The sequence below is a fragment of the Macaca mulatta genome, chromosome 3 (assembly GCF_049350105.2).
Source record: "Macaca mulatta isolate MMU2019108-1 chromosome 3, T2T-MMU8v2.0, whole genome shotgun sequence".
Lineage (NCBI taxonomy): Eukaryota > Metazoa > Chordata > Mammalia > Primates > Cercopithecidae > Macaca > Macaca mulatta.
The window spans coordinates 11,652,368-11,680,118 of NC_133408.1; the positions used below are offsets into that span (position 1 = coordinate 11,652,368).

A 27,751-nucleotide genomic window follows, 5' to 3' on the forward strand; every position below is an offset into this window, starting at 1 on the left:
AGAGAACGTTGATGCTACTACACAGAGAGGCCAGATCTCTGTTGGTATGAAGAAATGGATGAGGATCAAAATATCACAGATGTTTGGCCAAAGCATGCCTTGGTTTGCTTTGCTTGGCCTTGGAAACCTGTCTGTAAGAAAGAAGACTTGTCCCACTGGAATGCCATGTAAACAACCTCCATGGCCCAGTTGTATTGCTTCACCCCGATGCAGACACTCACACTCTCTCTCTCTCTCTCTCTCTCTCTCTCTCTCTCTCTCCCCCTCCCTCTCCTCCTTAAGCATGACAAAAGGAAAGTTACTAATTCAGAAAAAAATTCTGTTCACTGAGCTTTTCATTAAACTTGATTTAATCCATTTCTTCAAAGATGGGCATGTGTTATGTGCCTGGCAATGGGAATGGGTTGGACAGAGGAGAAGGGTTTCCAGATTGTGCATGTAGAGCTGTTGGTCATTTCAGGAAGGTAGCCACCAAGCATCATTACAAGCCTGGGAGAGTTGCCGAGCCTCAGGTGCGAGTGATGTTGGAGGATGCAGAGTTTGATCTAGAGGTTCGTGGAAGGCTACATTTAAGCTGAGAACTGAAGAGCAGGAATACCCCAGAAGAAAACTGGAGAAGATGGGTGGGAAAAGGTTGTTCTAGGCTGAGGAAGCTGCTTGTGTGAAAGCTGGAATTTGAGAGAGCATGGTCTTTGTGAGTAACTGAGAATGTCCCAGTGTGGCTGCAGGACAGAAGGGGCCCAGTGATTTGGGTCACTCTGTCCTACCATCACTTGGAAGTACAGATGGTCTCTGGATTTAAATTTACTCACACTTGGAGATATTGATGATTTCAAGGCAGACTTCAGATGTCAGCTGCTGAATGAGCTGTGTGTGCGATGTTGCCTTTGACAAGAACTTTCAACTGTAGCTCCTTTGCTATCTTTGACTGAAAGGCAGTATTTGAACAATTATTTAAGTATTTCTAGAATTTTGGCTTTAATTTATAGAATTAAGTGAAAAATGCTAATACTCAAATGCTAATAACTGTGATAAGAAATGTAGGTTAAAAACTCATAAAATTGGAGAAAAGAATGATTGAAATATTAGAAATAAAATTTTGAAGAATATATCTAAAGGTAAAGTACATTTAAGGACATCTTACGTATATTCGGGAATCCTGTCATGCGAAATATGTTATTTAAGTTGTATTCAAAGTTATTTGCTTTCTGCAATCCCAAATCCATGTACCACAGGGATGTTTATTTTGTATGAAAGTAGAAGACTGTTGATATGGTTAGGCTTTTTGTCCCCACCAAAATCTTATCTTGTCATCCCCATAATCCCCATGTGTCAAGGAAGGGACCACATGGAGGTAATTGAATCATGAGGGAGGTTTCCTGTCTGCTGTTCTCATGATAGTGAGTGAGTTCTCATGAGATCTGATGGTTTTATAAGGCCTCTTCCCCCTTCACTGGGCACTTCTTCCTGCTGCCTTATGAAGAAGGTGCCTTGCTTCCCCTTCCCTTCCACCATGATTGTAAGTTTCCTGAGGCCTCCCTAGCCATGCTGAACTGTGAGTTGATTAAACCTCTTTCGTTTATAAATTACCCAGCCTCGGGCAGTTCTTTCTAGCAACATGAAAACAGACTAATACATCTGTCTTCATAATTTTCTCTGGGAGAGTTTGTTAACAATAATTAGAAATTGCAGATTCAAAATCCTAGTAGCTTATATGATATCAGTTTTTAGTTATATGCATTGGCTGAGACCATGGAATAAAGAAAATTAATAAAAGCAGCTGTAAACATCTGTTTGTATCTACTTTGTTGAGTAGGTACATAAACTCTTCAGATTTTCAAAATCTGGACCTTGCTATTAGAAAGTGTCAATAGGCGCGTGTGTCATGCCTGTAGTCCCGGCACTTTGGGAGGCTGAGGTGGTTGGATCACCTGAGGGTGGGAGTTCAAGATCAGCCTGGCCATCATGGTAAAACCCCGTCTCTAATAAAAATACAAAAAAATTAGTTGGGTGTGGTGGTGTGTACCTGTAATCCCAGCTACTGGGGAGGCTGAGGCAAGAGAATCGCTCGAACCCGGTAGGCGAAGATTGCAGTGAGTTGAGATCACGCCACTGCACTTCAGCCTGGGCGACAGAGCAGGACTTCATCTCAGTAAATAAATAAATAAATAAATAAATAAAGTGGCAATAATTCTTGGTAATGGTGAACACTGCAGAGCTGTATAGCAATTTGAATAAATGAAAACAGATTGATAGCAAAATATGACTATAGAGGCAGAAAGAAGAAAGAGCAATTAAATTTTTAATTCAGCTGAGTTAGGAATTCTTAAGATACATTGAAATAAATTCTGTGAACAAGTTTTGCCACATAGTTATTCAAAGGGTACTGGAAAAATGTTGTGCTTCAGTTGCATACTTGAGTGTCCAGGAAGGGCTTAAAAACATTCATATACAAGGGCACCCACTGATGTCAAGAGCTTTTAGCAACCAACTGTCCCATGTGCCTGTCTTACGTTATACCTTCCTGAGGTTGTTTCAGTTCAAGCCAATCTGTGACTTCATCATCTATAAACTATGGTGGTTGCATTAAGTAGATTCCAGAATGTTGGATAATATAAAAGCCCTTTTCTCGGCTGAAGATTGACAGGTAGAATATGGACTCTAGGTTATCAAGCTTTTAGGTTCATAACTTGCAAACTAAAATATGCAAAAGGAAAAATACCTTCTCTGTCTGCCATGTAATATTCATTAGAGAATTTTCCAATTTCCCACCCCCTTGTGAGGCCTGCTGGTAATTTACTTCCAGTATGGCCTTATTTTGTCTTCACCTATTGAAAACATTGAACCTCTGTTGTCATGTTGGTTGCAATTCCATCAATACTCAGTGTAGCTTAAAGTGGATTTTAATTTTCCATGGTATAAGCCTACAGAAAAGCATTGTGGGTCATTTTCTATGGCTGGTTTTGCTCATGACTTCTGACTTGCTGCTCTGCCTCACAACACCCATCAGCCCTTTGATATCCAAAGGTTTCTTGTGTTCCTTGAGAGTTGTGGAGCTTAAGAACTATGTCAGTCCTGTAGACATTAACCCTAAGCTCTTTATCAGGGAGACTCTAAAAGCTGGTGCATGCTCTGCCATCTGTCTAAACAGCTCTCTAAAAACTGCAGGGGAGAGCTCCTACCAGCATGAGCATGTGACATGGGCATCACATGGCCTGCTTGGGAGGATGTGTTGGCCCTTGATATGCAGTCTTCTTTGCATTTCTTTAGAATTTGCTGTTGGAGTGCAGTAGCACAATCGTGGCTCACTGCAGCCTTGACCTCTTTGGCTCAAGAGATCCTCCCAAGTAGCTGACACTACAGGCATGTGCCACCATGCCTGGCTAGTGTTTTTTAAAAAATATTTTTTGTAGAGATGTGTTTTGACTATGTTATACAGGCCGGTCTTGAACTCCTGGGCTCAAGCAATCCTTCAGCCTGGGCTTCCCAAAGCGCTGGGATTATAGGCATGAGCCACCATGCCTGGCTGAATTTGCTGTTGGGATGTTGCACATACCTTTAATTTGCAACCTTCAGTTCCGGAGCTGTTCCTGCTCTGTAAATTACATAATCCCTCTGGTAGTACTCATTAATCAACTGGGAAATCAGTTTAAAAAGCCTGCCAATTAAGATATTCTTAAGTGGGGTGTCCCTGGGCTTTAGCTTCTTGTTGAGTCACCCTGATGTAAACTGATGAGCACCTCAGGGTCTTGAAAGTCTGTGGATCCTTTCTGAAACCAGAGAGCTCAGGGTTTACTAAGAGCAACCAAACTAAAAGTACCCCACTGAATTGATGCCAGGAGATCTAAGGAACCTGGTAACTGGAAATGTTTCTGAATTCGCCATTGAGGCCAGTTTGTGGGGTATGATAAGCTTTTAAGAATTCAAGATACCATTTAACATTTTTACATTTCTTCATTTTTTTTGTCACTCATAAGTGTTTAGTTAGCACCAGTGAGATGCCAGGCACGGATGTAGGCACTGAACCCCAAAGGTGCATTGAGTTATCTCCTCCCAAAGGGTATACATGGTCCTAAAAGATACCAGCTTTCAGCAATGATGACAACAACCTATGCTTGTGCTCAAGGCTACCAAGGAGGAATTCTCAGGGGCCAGGAGAGAAAGGAAAGCCCTCATTCTGCCTTGGGGTTCATGGAAAGGTGTTGACATTTTTTTCTTAAGGGATCACAGGGCAGGAAAACCTGGATCTCTAGAGGCAGTGATACTTGGGTTGTGTCTTTATGGTTGAGTAGGAATTTCTCAGGTGGACGTGGCTCTGTGCAGATGAAGCAGTGTTTCTGAAGGCCCAGAAAAGTTGTGGAGATTTTAAGGCCCACACAAAGTGTATTTTCACATGAGTTACGCTTATAAGAAAGAACACTCTTCCTTAAAATCTATTATTGTTTGATATTTGCTGTTTGTATTACTGCTTGATTCCTGCATTTTAAAACTTTGAACCTTGTTTTATGTATTTAAAAATATGTGTCAATGGGCCAGGTGGGGTGCCTCACACCTGTAATCCTAGCACTTTGGGAGGCCGAGGTGGGTGGATCACTTGAGGTCAGGAGTTCGAGACCAGCCTGGGTAACATGGCGAAACAACCACCACCACCACCACCAACAACAACAACAAAACGAAAAACAAAAATTAGCTGGGTGTGGTGGCACATGCCTGTGGTCCCAGCTACTCGGGAGGCTGAGATGGGAGGATTGCTTGAGCCTGAGAGTTGGAGGTCTCAGTGAGCCGAGATCACAGCACTGCACTCCAGCTTGGGTGACAGAGTGAGACCCCATCTCAAAATAAAATAAAATAAAATAAAATAGTCAATGGGAAAGGAGATTTTCATGTAGTACAATTTTTTCAGGGATCCATTGAATTTATAATTTGAGATTGGTTTTTGTTATATCTACTTAAGCATGTGAAAATAACTTATTCTCTGTGGTACATTCTCGGTATGTTTGATATAAAAATCATTTAAGCTGATACCCTTTTTCTACCTTGGTGGCAATTGGGTGTGTGTAAATGTTTGGATTTGGTATGGTTGGACACGAGTATGCTAAGTTAGTAGTCTTCTCATTCCCGAATCTGGATAACAGGCAGAATTTCGAAAGTGCAAATTGGATTCATGACAGCTGGCAAGAGAGGAGCAAAGAGAATTTGTTTCCCCTTTGGGATTTGATAACTGTTAATTCTTCATGACTTTGGCTTCTGCCAAACATATATTGTCCTTTTCTCTGATAGGAAATTCATATTGTTAAACTCTATGTGAACTCAAGGTATTAATGTAGAGTGCTTACTAGCAAAAATGACTTGCAAATGTCAGATAAAATTAAATAACATGGCTTAATAAAATAAGCTTGTTTCCGAAAATCTGTTTTTCATATTTGTGAAAGAATGATCTGTCCTGTTATTTAAAGCAAGATATTGCCAGGACAGGGAAAAGAGACACTCTTTTATCAGTTATCAAGGGAACCATTGATTTCACAAAGCCAATTAAAGTATTTCTGGAGGAACAAGTAAATATTAGTTTTAGAAGCATTTCTTTTTTTAAAAGAGATTTGGTGGCTAGAATAAAAACTACTAAATAAATAAGACATCCTATCTATTACCTACAGTTAGCTGCTGGGAATGCTGGTAGATTGCAAGTTCTCAAAGTTGTTAATTTCACAGAAAATGTGGAGAGTGAGCCTTCACTATTATATGAGTATAAACTGTATGGGCAGACTTCATAGTCATTCAGAAAGAATTTTGACATCAGCCAACGTCCCACGGTTTGAGTAGATATTTTGTGGGTAATAGTGATCGAAAAAGCAAGTCTGAATACTAGGGACTTTCTACATACGAATGCCATTGACAACCCCTGCTTTTTGTTGCGGACTTTGTTGGAGTTAAATGTGAATGACCCATTTGCCATGCCTTCTTGCCTGATGTAAAAGACATCTGGGAGAAGGGGTCGAGGAGCTCTCTCTGATGGTCTACAGAAGGGCTTATGTTTCCAGCACAGTGATTGGAAATAGGACAGAAACAGGGAGCTGCGGGAGCTGCAATGGGCAGGATGGGCTGCTTCTGGAGCATGTGAACTGGTTGGAAGACACTTCAGGGAAAGCGTATTAGACTGGTTATTGGTGGGGGTGGATAGGAGGAATCTCTTGGGATCATATTCTTATCTGGCCATGTTATTGTGATCTGTGATGTTCCAGAAATATCTTTTCTGACAGGATGGAAGGAAGGTGACTCTAACTGTGAAGGAATGATCTATAACGATCTATAATGAGATCTTTATTTAGCACTGGATCTTTCTTTAGGATCAACTCTCTCAGAAGAAGTCATATTCAGATTGTTACTGTGGGTGAAGTCTAAGGTCATTTTTCTTGGAGGCTATGATATCAAACTCAGGACAAAGACTGGCCCAGCCAAAATCTTTCTTAATAATTCTTTATGATTCTGTCATCTGCGAATGGCCTCACAGCTCTCCTTCCTCCTGGGAATACTGAATTCCATAAACCTACTCACCAAATGCATAAGACAGACTTTGTTCTTATTTATTTTAATTTTCAAATAGTCTGTCTTATATTTCTTTTCACTAATTTGAGGAGGTGCTACCAAGGTATGCGTCACTGGAATTTGATAAAAAGCCAATGAAAGTTGAGAATGGAAGAGCAAACTTGTATAATTCAAGAGCTTTCCAATTATTTTTCTTCTTAGTAGACATTAAGCTGCTCATCAATATTTTTATACCCTGATGATATGGTTGAAGAAAATGTAAGTTCTGTCCGTGAACTTAGGACTTATTCTTTTCTCCTTTGACTTTTAGTTGATATTTACTTCTTAATAGTTTTCTTTTGGATTAAAAAAGAAGTTCTACTATACTTTATTCTGCAATCCTTATCTATTAGACCTAGAATTTACATTTTACTCAGAGGTCAGAGTTTTAATTTTTAAAACTTAATAAAATACTACTATTTTGATAAGTAATATTTCTATACATGAATGAGCAGACTATATCTATTGTAGTTTCTTAACAAAAAGAAAATTGTTACTATAAAGAACAACCTCCCTGGACTGTCAGCCTTGCTGAATCTGACCCTGGCTGTCATGGAAGAAGGTTGGTAGTCAGTGCTGACTTTCGGATGTGTCTGGCTCTTGTAGTTCTGATAGCAAAGCTTTGAAGTGGGGTTCCTGCCTCAGACCCCCCAAACAGCCTTGGTGAATAGAACACACAGAACAACCAAGGATGTGTCTCCACCCTCGTGTTTCATTAGGGTTCTGTGATGGTTAATTTTATATGTCGGCTTGACTGGGTTAAGGGATACCCAGATAGCTGATAAAAAATTATTTCTGAGTGTGTCTATAAGGGTGTTCTGGAAGAGATCAGTATTTGAATTAGTAGACAGGGTAAAGAAGATTGCTGTCATCGATACAGGTGGGGATTATCAACCTGTTGAAGGCTCGAATATAACAAAAAGGTAGAGGACGGGTGAATTCACTCTTTCTTTTTGAGCTGGAACATCCAATCTTCTCCTGCCTTCGGACATCAGGACTCCTGATTCTCAGGCTTTGGATTTAGACTGATTTGTACCACCGGATTTCCTGAGTCTCCAGCTTGCTGACAGCAGGTGGTGGACTTCTCGGTCTCCATAATCACATGAGCTGATTCCTATAATAAATCCCTCTTGTATAACTCTATAATTCTACTGCTTCTCTTTCTTTGGAGGACCCTGACGAATACAGCTTCTTCACTCAGGAGAGTAAGAGTGATTATCTTATAACTTGAAAAACAACTTCCCATACTAAAAACTCTTTTTTTGCACAAACTTTTTATTATGGAAAAATTCAAATACTTATGTACAACAATAGAGTATAATGAACTCCCATGTTTCCACCAATTTGCTTTAACAACAATCAACTTATGAACAATCTCATATTCTCTATACCTCCAGCACCTCCTGTATTAGTCTGTTCTCACATTGCTATAAAGAAATACCTGAGACTGGGTAATTTATAAACAAAAGAAGTTTAATTGACTCACGGTTCTGCAGGCTGTACAGGAAACATAGCAACTTCTGCTTCTGGAGGGGCCTCTGGAAGCTTTCAATCATGGCGGAAGGCAAAGGGGGAGTGAGATATCTCACATGGCTGGAGCAGGAGGAAGAAGGGAATTGGGGGAGGTACCACACACTCTTAAATAACCAGATCTTGTGAGAACTCACCATCTCAAGGACCGTACCAAGGGGGAAATCTGTCCCCATGATCCAGTCACCTCCCACCAGGCCCCACCTCCAACACTGGGGGTTATAATTCAACATGAGATTTGAGCAGCAACACAGAGCCAATGCATAGCACCTCCCTTCCAGGTTATTTTGAGGCAAATTCCAAGCATCATATTATTTTATCTATACATATTTCTAAAGACATAGGTTCCCCATTTTAAATAAAAATACTGTATTATCTCACTTTAATATTCCCTCAACATCACGAAATATCCAGTGAGTATTTACATTTCCCTGATTGTACTGTCATTTTTAACCTTTTATTTATTTGAATAAGTATCAAGTAAGACCCATATACTGTGATTTGCTAACATGCCTGTAATGTCATTTTTAATGTATATTTTCCCTTGCTCTTTACCTTTTAACCTTCAGGGCTTCCCCTGGTTTGTTCCTCAGTTGTAGACCTGTGGTAACACGTTCTTTTGTTACCTGGATTTCCTATGAGCTGGTATTAGATCCAAATGCTTAAATGGACTAAGATTCACACTTTTTGGCAAGGTTATTTTACAGGTGGGGTTGGTTCTTCCATGGGGGACATAATGTCTGGTTTTTCTCTTTGTGTAGGAAAGGCAGGGTATATGCTTGACTCTTTCTCTTTACTCATCAGTTCTCAAAATAACAGATTGGTTTACTGGTCTTCAAAGGCAATCAATGATTTTGCAGTGTCGTTATGAAATTTTGGATTAAATCTATTTGGTATGTTTCTGTCTGTTATAGTTAGTGTCCTTACTCATGCTCACCTTGTGCCATCCTTGACCAGTGGGAGCCTCATAAGTTGATTTCTGAGTCCTTTTGAAACACCCTGGCTGTCTTTGATGGCTTCCTTGCTTTCCAGTGTGACAGTGCGTTGAAGGCCCCTCTTCTACATACCCTGTTTCAGGCCAGGAGTCAGCCCTTACTCTGGGATGTCTTGTTCCTTTGTTTTGGGAAACGATATTTGGAGCACCAAGAGACCTTGTTTCCACTACATTTATCATCATTCTTAGGGTTTGTCTATGGAAAGACCTAGGATTTTTTGTTTTAAGCATAAAATGCATTAGGAGTTCCTCCTGGTGCTTCCTGTTTATTTAACTTAATTTAATTTATTGATATATAAGCGTTGTATATATTTTGGGGTACATGTAATGTTTTGATACCTGTATACAATGTGCAATGACCAAATCAGGGTAACTGGGACATCCATCACCTCAAACATTTATCTTTTCTTTGTTTTGGGAACATTATAATTCTTCTCTTCTATTTGAAACATTCAATAAATTATTAACTGTGATTTTCCTACAGTACTTCCAAATATTAGAACTTATTTCTTCTGTCTGAGTTTTTGTGCCCTTTAAGCAACTTCTCTTCATCTCCCTTTCCCCTCTCCCATCCCCAGCCTCTGATAACCACCATTCTACTCTCTCTACCTCTGTGAGTTCCATGAGTGAGAACATGTGACATTTGTCTTTCATGCCTGGCTTGTTTCACTTAATATAATGACCTCCAGTTTCATCTATGTGGCTGCAAATGACAGAATTTCATTCTTTTTTATGGGGGAATAATATTCCATTGTGTATATACCATATTTTCTTTATCCATTCATCTGTCGACGAACATTTAAGTTTATTCCATATTTTGGTTATTGTAAATAGTGCTACAATAAACATGGGGGTACAAGTATCTCTGATATGCTGATTTCTTGTCTTTTGGATAAATACCCAGTGGTGAGATTGCTGGATGAAATGGTAGTTCTGTCTTTAGTTTTTTAGGAAGAGAACTACTTCCTTTAACCTTATGTTTTATAGTATACAGAAGATCATGTATCCAGAATTTCTAGGACCTGAACTGTCCCAGATTTAGAATATTTTTGAATTTTCTAATTAACACAAAAAACCCCATGACCCTGGGGAAGGAGGGAGGTGTGTAGTAGGTACAAAACAAATCAATTGTACACAAAATGTAACCTTTTCATATTTCTATTATGACCTAATTTTTATTGACTCTCCATTCTGCTGGATGTTAGAAATTAAATTTCTGTTAATTCATGGTCTTTCCCTTTTTCCCTGTGGTTTCATCCTCATCTTGGGGGCTACAGAGAGCTGAGACACCGTAGGCACAAAGCTGTTGGGCCAGGGTCATTGTCAGGTGTTTGATGCTACATCTGCCCGCCCCACCCAACCCGTAAGGCTGGCCCAGCAGCGAAGGCAAAGTCCTAGCACACTGCATCCTGCATGGGCATTGGGGCTCAGGGCATCCAAGGCATCCCATGCAGGCATTCCTCCCATTGCTATACTGAATGAGGCATGAGAAAACTTTGAGGTCTTGCTCCTTTTTCACAAACTTCATACATGGAAAAGGACCTCTCATTCTCTGGACCTACCTGGGATTATCTTGTGAATCCCCTGGTCTTGGTCTTGGAGACAGGAGAAGGAGCTTCTCTCTCAGGATGCTCATTGATGTCTTCACTGTTTTCTTCCCCGTGGATTCTTGTGTTCCCTTCTCCCAGAACAGAGAAAGGCACTGACAGCACACAGAAGGGATGTCCTGTCTGGAGCAAGACAATCTGGCTCATAGCTCATAATTCATTTTTTCCCCCAATCTCTTGTTTGTTGTATAAATTTGATGCCCTGAGGTTTTCGTGTGCATGTGTGTGTGGTTGCAGAGAGCAGCCACAATACAGATGTAAACATGGCAATGTGGATAGATTATTATTAATAACTTAATAATTTATGATTAATTAATTAAACATACTCATAATGGCTCTGGATAGTTTACAAGGATATATGCATATTCAGGGATCAACAAACCCTCCAGAGTGGGTTACCTGCAGGGCTCTAGGAAATGGAGTGGGGATTACGGATGAAAGGGGAAAAAATAAAACAGAGAGGAGTTTTGCACAGGCTGGTTGATGCCTGTAATAAACAGCTAAGAACTGAAGAGCAGGATTCACTTGATTTCTCTGCCTGGGACCCAGAGAAAGAAACAAACTGGGCTTTATTTCCTGAAGGATTTAGAACATGGTGATTCAAGCTCAAAATCTTAGTCTCTGGAAAGATGAAGGCTGTGATTCGGAACAAGGAAAGCCATATTCAAAGTCTCATTCAAAACTCTTCTTTCTTCTCATTTTCCTACTGTAATGTTCCTTCCCTGACTCAGTGACTGCGTATTACTGACTCTGAGTTGGGCAAGGCAGGGAGAATTTCCATAGTTCAAGGAAATGCAAAGGGAAACCCTCAGTTAACATTGCAGAGTTTTATTCCACTGCATTCCTCTCCCCAGTGTCTTTGCAAAAAAGCTTTACCTATCATTCGGATGTCCCCATCTTTCTTTTGAGCACTTGCCATTGCTTGCATGGTTTGGGTGATTGCGATTCTGGATCTCTTACTGTATGTGTCATTAAATAATAGGATCTCTTGGAATAAATTAATTCCCATTTTCTCTCCTTCTGGGAGGTTCTCCAAAGCAGTGGAGAAACACACTTGTGGGACAAAGAGGTTCATTCAAGGTGTAATACATCATCTGTAATATTTTTCATGAATTCTCCTGGGAAATAGTTACGTGGAGTCTTACAGATGACATATTTTAACCCTTTGCCAGCACTCCTGATGGCATGTCTGCAATCTTGGACAATCGCTTCATTCTCAGAGTTAAGAGGTTAAGTGAGCAGAAAATATTAGATACCTTACATGTCAGCCATTAAACAAGAAGCCTTTAACTGCACACTGAGATTCCCTGGACACCACCCTTTTTATAGAACCTTTGCATTTCAGGACCAATCATTGGTATTTCCATTTCTATCCAAGAATGGGCAAGAGAAGGTACAAATGTGGTGTTCTGGTTTCTATGTCCAGCCTTCTCATGCATGGTCTAAGACTTCACTCCATGGGACACAAGATTCCCTTCCATCTCCACACAGCTGATGTCTTTTTTTCTCCGCTGGCCTTTGCCTTATGTCTGTGGGCCCCCAGCTAGAATAACTCTGTATCTTCTAGCCATCCAGAAATCACAGGGCAGGCAGTTGCCGCACTTGCCTCTCTCAACTCGACTGAGTCGTGTATGCTGTTGATTCCTCTCCTTTTGTCAGGTGGCGGGGGTGTGTGGAGGGGCTTAATTATATATGTTTTTGGTAACATGTTTTCCCTTCTCTCTTACTTTCCGTTTCTGTTAAACTCTTGGATTTTTCTCTCTGTTCCTTTGGTTTCTTTGACTTTCATTCTACATTTCCTTCTAGACTGCATTCTTATTACCTAGGGTGGAAATCGGAATTGAATGAACAGACTCATGCAAACTTCTGGAGTTTTCCATGTTAGTAAAATGCTCTGGCCTGAAACCCAGGAATCCTGGTGACCCTGCTGGCTCCTGGCCTGCCACAGCTCCCACCTCTGCCCTGCTCTGTGCATGGCACACACCTATCCATCATGCTGCTGCCTAAGCAACTCTTGCAGTTCCCCACCCCTGCCCCTGCCTCATCAAGCCTCCTCCCTGTCTCGCTGTGAACACACTTGTGCTAGGCCATCCCTTCCCATCCTGATCACTTTAAAGTGATCTTTAAAAACCCAGCCCTTGATTCCTCTACTTCTGACCACTTAGTGGCTTCCTACTGCCTTTAGAATAAACAACAGGTGTGGTTTATCAGGCCTTAGCCACCTGATCCAGCCCTTGCTGGCCTCTCCTGCCTCTTTGTCCATCCTTCTCTTCTAAGTCCTCTCCTCGAGATAAGTATGCCCCACTCCTCAGATTTCCTCGCCATACTGTTTCCCACTTGCTCCTGACTGTTGGCTCTGTTTGAGGTGTCTGCTTTCTTTTTGCCTTGTTGACACCTGTCCTGTCTCAACACGACTCCTTGCACTGGGTTGGTCTCCTGGTGTGCACTCCCACAGCATTCTGTACTTCTCCTTTCAAGTATTTCATGATTTAGAATCACCTTGCCAGTGCTGTCTTTCCCTTTAGATCCCTAGTTCATCAGGGAGCTGAGCTGGTTCATTCTGACCCCCACTGTACTCTTCTTGGTACTTGGAAGACAAAAATATCTCAAAAAATACTTGTTGACTGGATGCTTTTCCTAGGTTGATTAGTTGCTTATGCAAAGTTCAATGCTCTTAAATAGTGCTAAGAAAATTCACCTTTGAAACACAACCACTGTGGGCCCAAGTTAATTCCCAATTCCTTGCCATGCCTATAAATACTACATTTTGGGTGAACTAAGACATTGTCTAATTCAGCACAAGACTGTCTAATGTCTGTGTTCCAATGATTTCCTTATGTCTCATGTGTTTCCTTTACGCCGTGTCTGAGCTTCAGTCCTACAGGAATGATTTCTCATCTGTTTCTTGTACTAGATAACACCATATTAGTCTTGAATGAATGTGACAAAGTTCCAGCCAAATTCATCATCCTAGTAGAATTCAATGCCCAGGATTTCAATCAAGTGGAAAAAAAGAGATAAATAAGGTACTTAGAATTTATTTATGAATTGTGTGCTCCCAAAGTTACAGCCTACAAGGGCTGAAATAAAATAATGAGGCTGCCATTTCTCGCTTCTTAGGAATATGTCCAAGCCAGTTCTATCTTCTCTAGACAATAGAGCCAGAGGACATTCCATAAGCAAAAAGTTCTTTTTATTATGGGGATCAAGAGGCGGGAATGTTCCAGTAAATGGTACCGCTAACCACTTCAGCTCAAGCCTTGATTTCCTTCTCTCCCTCAAAACCTCTACTCAAGCTGTTAGTGATCCTTTTGCTTCAGCCTCCAAAACATTGCAAATCTGTATATACTTCTCTGATCTCTACCATCTCTTTTTTCCCATAGCTCTAGGCTTCTACTCTTGTCCTAAAATGCATCTACAGGCAGCCAGAGTGAGTCTTCACAAGCACAATCAGATGATATCATTCCATTGCTTAAAGTCTTCCAATAATTTTCAATAACATAAGAAAAAATAGGAATGTATTACTCTGGCCTACATGACAAATGCCCCCTCCTTAGGGAGAGATTTATGAGATGCCCTTTTGTGAAGCAACATCTCCCAACCAGATCTATCTCTTGTTCCCACCTGATGTTACACAGGTACTTATTTGATTATTTGTGTTTTAGTTTCACCCACCAGAATATCAACTCCATGTGGGAAAGGAGTTTGAAGATCTTGTTCAATGTTGCAGATGCAGCATCTATAGGGGTGTCTGGTGCAAAGTTGGTACTTGATAAAAGTTTTGTCATCTGAATGAGTGAAACAAGCAAATAAATGGGACTGAGTCTTCCTTGTGTCCCTTCCCCTTAATTTTCCTGCAAAGACAATTTCCCCTAAGTCAAAAGGAAAAGTGGCATAGGGCAGTTATAATCAAGCTATTACTATGGTGTGTTGTTTTCTTGTTATCTGCCTTGGCTTGTGGAGAACCCAGTGACCTAAGCTCAGCATACCTCTTGCACTGAGTCAATGAAATGATAATTCACCCAGACCTCCTCCTGCTCTAGCTACCTAGCAATCAATACAGGACTGCGCTTCCTGGCTGGCACCTGTCAGGCACAGGGGTTCATTTCCCTCTGTGGAGCTGTTGAGTAGAGCTATTTGTCCTTCCCAGGGTGCTAAGCCCTCATTAGCAGCTTGTAAACTTTCCCTTGCTCTTCAAGACTGGCTCTTTAGTAAACAGTGGAGCATTTAGTAAGGCCTTTGGAGAAATAAGCCACAGTTTTGCAAATGTGCATATTGAAAGAATCTGGAATAAAAGCTTACTTCTAGTGATGAAAATAGTGTGTTTCTTTGTAGACAAAGTCACCAGGCTTCAATTAGGTGTTTTTGAAGCATTTTTCTGTTTTCTTTTTACCCCGTGGATTATCCTGGTGGCCTAATTTCAGGATTGATTTCCGTAAGCCTCAGCTTTTACTTGCTGTTTTTGGGGCATAAGAAGCCAGTGAGAACTCTTCCTTTTAGCAGTTTCAGTTGATATATAACACAATACAGAAAAGTGGCCATGGACATATCCTAAGTGTACAGTTTGATAAAGTTTACATTCTGTTGTTGATGGGCATTTTGATAGTTTGACCATTATGAATAGAAGCTCTACTTTTTTTCGTCTCTCCCCATTCCCTCATGTCTTCTCTCCCTCCTTCCCTCCCTTTCCCCTTTCTTCCTTTTCCCCACCTTCCCTTCCTAGTTCCTTCCTTCTTGTTTCTTCCTCATCTCAATTTCTTCTTTTCCTTCTCCTTCTGATACTCCTTTTCCTTTTTCTTCTTCTCCTCCTCCTCCTTTTTTAAAATGGAGATTGTCTACTGAAAGTCCACCCAGGTGGGCACTAGTGTGATGGTCCTTTCAGAGGATAAGCCTGGTCACACGTCAGAGGGTCTTCACTCAGCATCTACACTGGTTGCTACTTCTCCTCTGCAACAACCTAGTGCTTTCCTTGGGCTGGACTCAGGTGTCATTTTGATGCCCTGTTTCCTATCTACTAAGACTTGAAGGAGCTTTTGGAATCAGAGATAGGCTATGGGATGGGTCACCTGGGTAGCTGCCCACGGCACTAAGCTATAAAGATGAGTTTAAACATCTCTGCAATCAGTGCACCAGGGAACTCAGGTTTTTCTTGTTGCAGCTACCACCACCATGGAAATATAACTTGGTCCACCAAAGATAGCATCCTCCAGTGGAAATTCTCAAAAACCTCTCCCCACTTGCCTAGACTTTATCTTCAAGGCTTATTGCCATGGGAGTATCATGGTATTTTATGTCAGACAGTTCTGGACATTTTCTCCAAGTCTTGAGATGTCATGGTTGGGTTCACTAAGAGGGCAGACCTTGGCATGCAGGATGTTCACTGGAGAGAGTCCTCAGGATGGAAGCAACACCTGTTGGATAGGGGCAGGAGTGGGCAGGAAAGAAGTTGAGTTGCAGCCTCAGTCAACCCCCACAGGGGACTCTGGAGCTCAAATGGACCTCAGAGTTCTTCTGACTGGAGCTAAGATGGCCAGGCTTTTATGCTCCTTCCCAATCAATCAGAAAGGGCATGACTGGGGCCTCTGAGGCCACTCCTGCAGGCCCTGAGAGCTGAAAGCTTCTGTGGACACTGACTGTAGCTGGGACAACTAGTCCTTTATTGAAGGGGATCTGAGAGGGGTGCATCCCAGCATCCACTCCAAGTGCACAGCTTTCCAGTTGTTCACATGATGCCTTAAGGAGACAGACACTATTATTTATAGAGATGAGTGCAAAGCCACTCACGTGCCTTGTTCAGCACTTCATATACACAATCTCATTTCATCCTTTCAACGACCTTACAAGTTTTCTGTCTCCAGTGTATAGAGGAGGAAGAAATGCAGTCCTAGTTAGAGCAATTAAGAAACTTCTCATGGTGGCCCACTTAGTAAATGGTGAAGATTGGTTTTAAACCTTATATTGTCTGAATATTAAACCTATGTTCTTATCCATTGCACCTGAATGTAGTCAACCTCCAGGACAGGAGTTGATAAACTCTTTCTGGTAAAATCTGGTAAAGGACCAGATTGTAACTATTTTTGGTTTTGTGGACCATATGGTCTCAGTCTCAACTTCTTAACTTTGCTCTTGTGGTGTGGAAGCAGTCATAAGCAATACAGAAGCAAACTGACTTCTGTGTTCCAATAAAACTTTATTTACAAAAACAGGTGGCTGACTGGACTTGGCCCATGGGCTGCAGTTTATCAACCCTTACTCTACAAAGTCAGTGGATTGAGCAATTGTCATGGAGTTCTCACTCCTCACTTCTAAGCATGCATCCCAGTGATGTGGAGGGCTTGTTAAAAAACACATAGCTCAACCCCGCCTCCATAGGTTTGATTCAGCGGGTCTGGGGTGGGGCCTTAGAGCTTGTAGTTTCAACAAGTTTCCGGGAGGAGCTGATGCTGTTGGTCCTAGATGAGAATCTAAGCCTTTGAGAACCACAGGTTTAGGCTAACAGTCATTAAATGGAGGCAGTAATGACATCCTTAAAGAAACGTCCATAAGTTATCCTTCAATCAAACAGTGGTGCACAATAATATTCTGAGTGTGTAACTAAAGGGCATACTGCTTAAATGGATTCCTTTCTTTGGGTCTCTGACAGAGGAGGAGCTTGCACTCTTTTACATTTGAGGAATATGAATTATAATTTGAGGAACATCAGGAATGACCTCTCCAAAATGTTTTCTGTAATCTACTATGAATGTATGAATTTTCAGTAGAGTTGGTGGCAAGGAGCCTCTTCTCCAGGAATGCAAATTCTTTTCTTTTGAAATGCCAATATCTTAGATGGAGAGAAACGTGAGGCGGGAGTGTGGTGGGTAGGGAACTTTAAGGTTTGGAGGTGAGGGACTGCTTACTAGTTTAGTGGCCATGGGCAAACTTTTTCCTTTCTGAGCTGTGGTTTCCTTATCTGTAAAATGGGAATGACGTTTATCACTTCATGGGTTGTTGTGAGAATAAAATGAAATATAATGAGATAATGTATCTGAAAATACTCTTTCTGTTCATGTATTTGCTCAAATCGATTTTATTAAATAGTATCCCTTGGGACTGGACTCAGGATAGCAGAAAATGGCAGTATCTGGAGAGAGTGCTGTGTGCTGAGGGCAAAGAAAAGACAAGATAAAAGGGGGTTACTGAGAGCATACTACTTACTTTATATTATCTAAAACATAATGCAGGCTGGGCGTGGTGACTTGTCTGTAATCTTATACTTCAGGAGGTTGAGGTAGGAGGCTGACTTGAGATCAGCGTTTCAAGACCACCCTAGGCAAAATAGCGAGACCCTATCTCTAAATAAATAAATAAAACACAATGCAGAATTATGCTTAGATTAGCCTTTGTTAAAAACAAACTGGATGTGTCAGTTAGTGTTTGCTGCATAAGAAACAATCCCAAAATCAAATGGCTTCAACAACAACCATTTGGTTAGCTCATGATTCTGCTAGGTGGTTCTTTTGGTCTGATTTGAGCTCAGCTGGTCTTGGCTGGGCTTGCTTGTGAGTCATTTTGTGGGTCAGCTTGTGCTGGCCAATCCCAGATAGCTTCATTCACTTGATTGGTGGTTGGTTGGTTAGAGACTGAGGTGAGGGGGTGACTGCTAAAGGTCTCTCATCTTTCAGTAAGCTATTAGCAGTTGTTCAGGTGGTGGCAGGATTCTAATTCTAAACCTCTAGAGGACAAAGCTGAGACGTTCCCATGAGAAGTGGCCAAATAGCACTTCTGCTGCCTTCTATTTACGAGAGCAAGACACATGGCTAGATTAAAGGGGCAGGGAAATAGACTCAGTCTCTTGATGGGAACAGATACAAAGTTGTTGACTATATTTGCAATCTACCAAACCAAGCACAAGTACATGATATTGCGAAGTACTTTTCTGATTTAAGAGTTTGCTGCTTCCAGCTTTTGTTATTTGAGTGAAAAAACTCAAAATGAACTCATAATTGCTCAGATTCCCAGGGAAATAAGCACACCTGACACCTCACAATATTCTTAGTCTTATTTGCAGGAAAAAATATAAAAGCTGCCCCCCAAATTTGCATAATTCTCAAGTAAGAAGTAGTAATGACCCCTTAAAAAAAAAGAAACTCAGGTATAAAAGAAGAGCGTTTTAGGTAATTAGAATGTCAAAGAATTTGAGAACAAAATTAATATTTATTTATTTAATTTGGGGTCATGTAGAGAGAAGATACAGAAAACTGTGCCTTAAGAGATGTGGATGGAGGAAAGAGCAAATATGATGAACCACATATAAAAGTTCCTTGAGCTAATTCTAAAACGGGAAGAATGAAACAAAAATGTTGGATGTCTTGGAAAACAAAACCAAACCTTAATATTGATATTTGTCTTGAAACTGGAGGGTTAACTCAGGGCTTTATGTCTAATATACATAACCTTTAAGAGTGTTTCTATCTCTGTGACTGTCTTTTTAAATGTTGGAATTGAAAAGGTTTTTAGGAAATTGTGACCCGGAGAGACTCTGTATTGTTTCAGGAAACCCAGTTAGTGGCAGACTCAGGGCTAGAAGCTACATAACCAAGTCTAAAATCCAAGATGTTTCCATTACTCCATACTGTTCTCATCACAGATGTTCTGTTCAGAGGCCTCAACCTCTAGGGGGAAATGCCCACAGAGCTTAGTGAGGGAGTTGGTTGCAATGCTACGAAAAGTCAGTTATTCCCCTCAGAATGGGGAAGTTGTATGTGTGAGGGCATCCTCTGTTCTTCCTATTTGAAAAGGCAGCTGGGTCTTTCAAGGCATTTTGAGGATGTGTTAATATTGCTGCTTGCCTCATTTTTGGTTGGGCATGTCTACATTACCTACTAAGTAGGTGACAACATTTTCCTTGGTGGAAAGTGTACTAGGTAATGATATTTTTCCTATGCACTCATCAACAACACTGTCCCCATCCAAGGCATGGCTGTGAGTTAGCACATGTTCCATCTGCTGGGGCACGGTCAGCTTTCCCAGTCACCCCATGTTGATGTTAAGCTGCTGAAACTACTCTTTGTGTTACTGGGTGACTATTAACCATATTTGACAAAAAGAATGTTTTCCATGTTCTGGTAAGGAAATCCTCTGTCAAGATAAACAGCCCTTTCCCTCCTCTCCTCTAACCTGGCTCTTGCCAGGAAGGTCTAAATAGGTCCTCTGTAGTCATTTTCTTTCAATATTTCACACTGGAGTTCAGTTATACATTCTGAGCCAGAAAAGTTAGCTTCTGCTAAAAGACACGGAACCCAAGGAATCAAGAGTTATTTTAGGCTTGAGTGTCCTGTTCCAGGCCTCTAAGACATATTGTATCTAGGGAAATGTCCTTTCTCTCCTCCTACCTTTTCTATCATTTTCCTGCACAATTAATTTAATAAATGCATTTCCCACTTGAAGTTTTGTTAATATTTTTTTTTCTATCCCAACATGTACCTGCTTAATTTTTCTGTTTCAAACGACTCTATGACGTGTTGGGTTTACCAACGAGCTGAAATCAACACTTAGTCCATTATAATGCTATCAAACTGATATTTGGAAGCAACTAACATCCAGACTAGCTCCTTGTTTGAGATAGATCTTTTTGTCCTGGTAAATAGATGTTAATACCCTGGGGAGGTGGGGGGAGCCCCATGTTGCTGCTGGTGGATGGGTTGCAACTCTATAAATGCATGGTGCTCCAGTAAATGTGAAAATTAATTTAGGACTCATTCATGCATCGTTGAGCGACCATTTCTATTCCATTTTTTTCCTAATTCCAATCCTTCCACTTGTGACTTCTTTTTTTTTCTTCACAGGTGCTATTGAGGTTAAATTTTTCTTTGAGACACACCAAAATAAAAAATGAGGTGATGGTGAGGAGTGTGCACTGGGGGGCTCACGGACAATGTTTTGCCTTAGATCCACACATCTGAGGAGTGAACTTGTCCTCAGATTCTTGTGTTCTGGGGAGGGCTAAGTTCTCTCTTGCTCTAGTGAGGTGTGCTTCTGTAGTGGGAATTGGACTGGACTGCTGAGAGTGGCTACAGGAAGTGACCTGAGTCTGATCCGGAGGAGAGTTTGGCTTCCCGGTCAGGAGTATCATGAAGCCTTAGGGTCCCATAGTGTTTCCCTGTGTGTTTCTGCACATCCTAGAAGCAGAGCCTTGAGACTATGGCAGTCTGGACCTGCTCTCAATTCTGCTGTTTTCCCACTGTATCCATGGTGATCCAGTGTGTGTTTCTCTAAGGCACTAGAAAGCACGGGATTTGGAGCTATTGTCCTAGGCTGCCCAGGGTCACATCCTAATGTGCATGGTAAGCGAAGAAAACTTGCCTATTCAAAATTACTTCAAGTTTTCCTTGAAAATAAATAACAAGGAATGGGGTGCAGAATGTTAAGACCAGAAGAGAAGAAGGAGGAGAATTGGTGCCACCATCTCTCTTTTCATCTCATTTTCATTCCTTCATTTAACCTGACTGAGGACTTTTTTTGCAACAGAAACTGGCTGGATGGGCTTCAAGCCTGGAAACTACATCTCTCTACCTTGTCTCCACATTAACTCAGTTTAGATGTGTCTGTTACACATATGCACCACTAATTTATCATTAAGGTTATTGTTATTATTTGCATCTGTCTTCTCCCTCCCCAACACTCTTTTGGGGGCATTATCACGTTATACTTACTTCTAGTTTTCTAATAGCCAGAGAAGCTGCAGGATAACAGAAAACCCAAAATGAGGGAGAGAAAATGGCCAAAACCCTGGTCAGGGTGACAGGTCCATGACTCTTCCAGGCAAATCCAAATAAGGGAGAAAGGGGTTGGTAAACAGGGGTCCCTGAAATTCCCTCTTTTTCCAGAATAATGATTATTCCACTTCCTAATTAAAGAAACACCCATAAAATAGGAATGCTGGGTAGTCACTGGAGAAGCGGGAAAATATCAAGCAGCAATTTCACACAGCAGCAAGAAAGGAGCGGTTAGAATTAGCTACAAGGATAAGGATGGGCTTGGGCTGATAAGACCCTCACAAACAGGGTGAGGGCTAAGCTGGTTGAACCTGGCTAGATCCAGCCTGGCACTGGATTTGTCCCTATGCCCTACCTCACACCTAATTATACGCTCATTATAAATCACACACCCACTAGCGAACATGACTAAGGGGCGAGCATGCCCATATTTAGTATAAAAATGAGTGGTGACAGGGTGCAGTGGCTCACTCCTGTAATCCCAGCACTGAGGGAGGCCGAGGAGGGTGGATGGATCACCTGAGGTCAGGAGTTCGAGACCAGCCTGGCCAACATGACGAAACCCCGTCTCTACTGAAAATACAAAAATTAGCCGGGTATGGTGGCGTGCGCTTCTAATCCCAGTTACTCAGGAGGCTGAGGTAGGAGAATCGTTTGAACCTGAGAGGCAGAGGTTGCTGTGAGCTGAGATGGCACTACTGCACTCCAGAAAAAAAAAAAAAAAAAAAAGGGTGGGACCTCAATTCTAAAAAAATCCCCACCTTTTCCCTAGAAAACGTCATGATTATTCCACCTCTAATTAGAAGAGCTCGTAAGATTAGAAATGTGAAGCCCCACCTGTGTTGTGCATGACTCAGTCTCCCAAGAACGCTTGCACTACCATTGTTGAGTGTGTACTTTCGCTTTGCAATAAAAGCCTCTTGCGTTTCACTTCATTCTGACTCATCCCTGGATTCTTTCTCGCTGTGGTGTCAAGAACTGGGAACACCAAGTGGGGTTAGAGTCTCTCTGGCATCTGGAGACCCACCTAAGCCCTCCAGCAACAACTGTGCGTGTAGTGAGGTCTGCACTTACTACAGTAAGATGGATGAATGATGATCTTGCATTCTCTGAGAGTATGCTGCTACCTGGAACATGGTTCACTTTGCATATGATGCCAGCTTCTGTACAGTCATAGATGGACTCGCTGTTTGCTGTGGTTTATAAGGGTTTACAAAGGTTTACAACATATTAGTTGTAAGTGATGAAAACACAACTTAAATAGCTAAGGTGAAAAGGAGAATGTGCTAAATGGATGTTGGGCTGCCTCATGGAACCCAAAGATGAGATTGGGTCACTCCCAACCTCAGGAATGGCCCTCAGACATAATCCTATCCTTCTCTGCCTTGGTTTATTCCTCCCTCTCTCGCTTCCTCCTGGACTGCGTTTCTTTTAGCTTCTTTGGTGCATATTGTCGGAAATGGGAGAGAGCAGCATCTCTTTCTTAGTTTTAAATTTTCCAGGGAACCGTTGTAGTTGGCCTGAAATGTGGCCACAAAGGGGCCTCACCTTGTATTCACAGGTGTAGTGGGGGAAGGAAGAAGAGTCCTCAGAAAGGAGATGAGGTCCCCACTGGAGGAGGTGCTGAGTGGACACAATGGGAGGAGTCCACTTCCTTGTACGCACTTTTCTCCACCACAGCTGATGCTCCATGTGAGCGCTTGGCCGTGGGAGGTTGGAAGCGCCATCTTCCTAGAGGGGTAAAGTGATTCTGAGGGGGCACTGGCTAATGGCTATTGTAGATATTGCCTATCACTGGTCATATTGTGTTTGATGACTGGTGATCTGCTTGGAGTGAATGAATACAGGGTCCCAGGAAGTGTAGCTGGCACCTTGTAGGTGATGCTAGAAGGTGAGAAAATGTCACCAGATTAAAAACTCAAAATTGCAATTTGTAAAAAATAAGAAGATGGATAACAGTGGAGGTTTTTTTTTTTTTTTCTCGTGTGCAGGTAAAGCAATCAGAATTTAAGATGTCAAAGTGATTTTGGACGATAAAGCAGCTGTTGGAGTGTGACAAGTGGCCAGATATACATAATGGGAGCTGTGCTTTGGGTGAAAGAGAAACTTACCTTTTGTCCCTTATCGGTACATTCATTCATTTTGAAAATTTGTGTTGAGTGCCCACCTTGGTAGGCATTCACAATGGTGAATAAAAGAATCCTAGATTCTGCCCTCTAGTTTTTAATTAAGTGTGGATTAGAGACATTAAAACCCACGGGGGCAGGTGTGAACAGGTAAGTACAGGGAGCATGGATACCTCTAGCATGAACAGGCTGAGGGCCTTTAACTTGAAGGTTGGAGTGGGGAGTAGGTGTGCAGCAGACAAAGCAGGGAGGAAAAGAGGGAGGGTTCCAGGAAGTGGGAAGAGTTTGTTCCAGGCTCAGAGAGAATACCTCCTTTGAGAGCTGAAGGTTTAGCTTTCTGGCAGTAGACAGAGGAAGTGAGAGTGACTGGGTGAGGCTGTGGCTGTCAGGGCAGTTCATAAGAGTCTTGCCATCCTTGCTAAGGATTCTGCTTTATCCCAGAGGCACTGGGAAGCTTTTGAAGGATACTGGGCTGTTATAATACTTTGAATATTAGGAAACCAACATATTAGTTTTCTATGGCTGGCCTAATAAATTATCATATACTTTGAGGCTTAAAATAGCATAGTTCTAGAGATTCTGAGTCCAAACTGGGTCTCACTGGGCTAAGATCAAGGTGTTGGCAGTGCTACGTTCTTTCAGGAAGCTCTATAGGAAGCTACTTTTTCTTGCCTTTTCCAGTGTTTGGTGACTGCTTGCATGTTTTAGCTTGTACCCCTATTCTATGAGGACGTGGACATCTTTGGGGGCTGTCTTCTGCAAGCCACAGATACTGAGCACGGAGATGACACAATTGGATTCATGTCTACTCCATGAGGATGGGAGCTACAGCTCTTTTGCTCACTACTGTATACTGTACTTGGCATGGTACCCTAGCTCACAATAGGTACTTCATAAATATTTGTTGAATGAATGAGGAAAAAGATATTTAAGTATTTTGGGGGTGCAGAGGGAAGAATGGGTAATTCAGGGACAAGAATGGATGCAGAGGGGCCGGTTAGAGAGTTATTGTGCAGAATAGGAATCACAGTTGGCTGGATGAGGTAATATCAGTGTGTGGATTTGAGAACATAGGAGACAGAATCAACGAGGTTTGGAGGGTGGTCAGATATGGGGTAGGTGATGCCCTGATGTTTAGCTGGAGCACCATGAAAGGTGTAATGTTTCTAACTGATCCGGAGAACTCGAAGGAAGAGCAGGTCTGGAGTGAGATGATGAGCACAGATTTGAATGGGCTGAGGTTGAAGTGCCCAAGGTTGAGGTACCCAAGTTTCAACTCCTCACAGGCAGTGGTACATGACTTGCAGGCCCGGAAGAGAGGCTGAGGGTGGAACTGAAGATCTGGAAGTCACCCCTGCATCTCAGCAGTTGTTCACAAAAGTCATAGACATTGTCATGGAGAGGAGAAGTAGAGCTGGGAAAGGTGAGCGAGCCTAGATTTTGTAAAACTGAATCACAGTTTTACAAAATCTGTTTCTCATGCCAGTATTGTCGATATTTGTGTTGAAACTTAGGCTTGAAGAAGAATCACTGTTTTTGTCATTGTGTTGTTTTTATGGACCTTTCTTATTAGAATGAACCCCGTGGGTTAAGATGAAACAAAAAATCACACTTTTTAGAAAATCTGTTTAGAGATTGCTTGCATTTAAGTTCTTTGTGTGAGATTTGGGATTTGGATCCAGTTAGGTGTATATTTATCAAGTTTGAATGGGGAGTGTTGTAGGTGCCCCCAAACACTGTAATGTCCAAATAGGCATCTCTGGAGGAGGGAGGAAACTGGGGACTGTGTCCATCTAAACTTTGTTTCTTTGTTTACCTGCTTTTGAGCCAGAAGATAAGGTCCCAGCCTGACTATCCTGAGGCCCAGCAAGAGTGCTGAGCCTTAGAGTAGCAGTTATGAAGGATGGAAAGGGCCAGGGAATTGCCAGAACATAGTGACTTCACCTGGGCAAGGGAGGGAAGCCCAGTTCACAAATCTAAATGGGAAAAATGAAGAGAGAGTCTTTGGGACACCTGCACTTAAGAGTATAGGTGAAGTGGCCAGGTGCAGTGGCTCATGCCTGTAATTCCAGCACTTTGGGAGGCCGAAGCAGGTGGATCACCTGAGGTCAGGAGTTCGAGACCAGCCTGGCCAACATGGTGAAACCGCATCTCTACTAAAAATACAAAAAAATTTGCCAGGTTTGGTGGCGCATGCCTGTAATCCCAGCTACTTGGGAGACTGAGGCAGGAGAATCACTTGAACCCAGGAGGTGGAGGTTGCAGTGAGCCGAGATCGCACCATTGCACTCCAGCCTGGGCAACAAGAATGAAAATCTGTCTGGGGGGGAAAAAAAAAGGAAATTCCGAGTATAGATGAAGTCAATGACCTTAGAATAGTTAAAGAACTTGAGAAAAGCTTGGGATACTTCAAGTTTTTCTGAGATCCTAGGTATAAAGAAACAAACAAAAACCCAATTTTAAAAAAGATGAAGAAAAAAAAAGCTAAAATAACCTTTCAAGCATTCTGGACTCTGTGAATTTACATTTAACACACAAATTGTTATTATTATTACTATTATTGATATGGAATCTCTATCTGTCACCCAGGCTGGAGTGCAGTGGCATGATCTCAGCTCACTGCAACCTCTGCCTCCTGGGTTCAAGCTATTCTCCTGCCTCAGCCTCCCAAGTAACTGGAATTACAGGTGCCCACCACCACGCCTGGCTAATTTTTGGTAGTTTTAGTAGATATGGGGTTTCACCATGTTGGACAGGCTGGTCTTGGATTCCTGATCTCAAGTGATCCACCCAACGTGTTGAGATAACAGGTGTGAGCCACTGCACCTGACCCAAACAAATTCTTTTTAACCTAAAGACAAACTGTTCAACTCAGTATAATGGTGTTGGGCACAAGATATTTATAGGGTTTATAAAAACCAATTTATTGTGTGTAACACGTGGTGTGGCCTGATAACAGAGGAAACCAAAATTGCATGGTGAATATCATCATCTTTCAACTATGTGTGTCATCTATATATGTCATATAAGTGTCTTGAAAGTTAAAATTTGAGACCTTGTGATTGTGACGTCAAGGTCAAATGGCTCTTCTGCGACAGCCCTTAGTGCATTTTATTCATTATTTAAAAGCCAAATAAAGTGTTCTTTCCTTCACTTTAACATTAATCAGATGCCAGGAAATGAGCCCTACTGGGTGCTCAGGACGCAAAGATAAATAAAACACAACCTCTTCTAGAAGGGCTCACAGATGACTGAGGAAGCAGCCCATCACAGCAGCTAACTCTGATTTGGGATGATCTTCCTTGCTTTTGCTATTTTTCCATGAGTCTGCGGACTCAACGCTTATCTCATCTCCTTTCCTTCTCCTTGCTCTTAGGTTCTCTACTACTTTTTAAACAAAACTCATACAGCTTGTATTGCTCTTTTTTAATGAGAAAATAAATGAAACATTATTATAAATATTTGTTATAAAATATTAAATATGATTTTGAACAATTTTAATGCAAAATAATGAGAAAATGCCTTACCTTTCATTGCAGGCTGTTCAGTACGTGGCCTTGTACGCTCAACAGAAACGGTCGTGCCAATGGCTACTTTCTGATGTTATGGTTCCTTTTCGACTCCTACATCGCAGTAGTTTAAAATGACATGTGCAAAAACTGCTCCTTCTTCCCTAGAGTTGTCTTTCCTTTCTTCTTTTTGGTAATAGAAACTCTGTCCTGCAGGTGGCAATGGCTGCTCAGAGAGAAACTACATTTCCTGCCTCCTTTGCAGCTAGGTGTGGTGGTCGGAGTAAATTCAGGACAATAAGATCTGAGAAAAAGCCATTCCTGGAGCTTTTGTGTTGTGCCCTAAAACAGAAGCTTCTAGTTAGCTATTATTGCTCTTATTATTGCTACTTTTGGCACTCTAGGAGAAAAAATTTTACCTCTCTCTGACCCCCAGGGAAGGAGTGCATATATACATATTATCATCTCTCTTATCTCCCTCTGTTGTAAGAGCCTTCTTTATCTGCCAGGCTTCCTGTGGAGCTCATTGAAATCTTACTCATATTTGCCTCTCTAGTCCCTGAGTATACTTGGCACATTAGCATGTCCTATAATATTTATGAATGAATCAAGGAATACCCTGTACTGCATCATGTTGATTGGGGTC

The 27,751-nt window shown here is 41.7% G+C and overlaps 1 long non-coding RNA gene across 6 annotated transcripts in view; it reads right to left on the minus strand.

Moving 5' to 3' along the window:
- Window positions 1-409: 409 nt before the first annotated feature.
- LOC144339661 (uncharacterized) overlaps window positions 410-27,751 on the minus strand; it is a 44,536-nt gene continuing 17,194 nt past the window's right edge. The window contains exons 4-5 of one of the 6 annotated variants that reach the window (XR_013414926.1): window positions 10,669-27,447; window positions 410-928 (exon numbers count right to left, since the gene is read on the minus strand). This is a non-coding gene — a long non-coding RNA (uncharacterized LOC144339661). Of the gene's footprint in view, window positions 929-7,629; window positions 27,448-27,751 lie in introns of those variants that run through there. The other 5 variants (XR_013414924.1, XR_013414927.1, XR_013414925.1 and 2 more) reach the window with 5 other exon arrangements.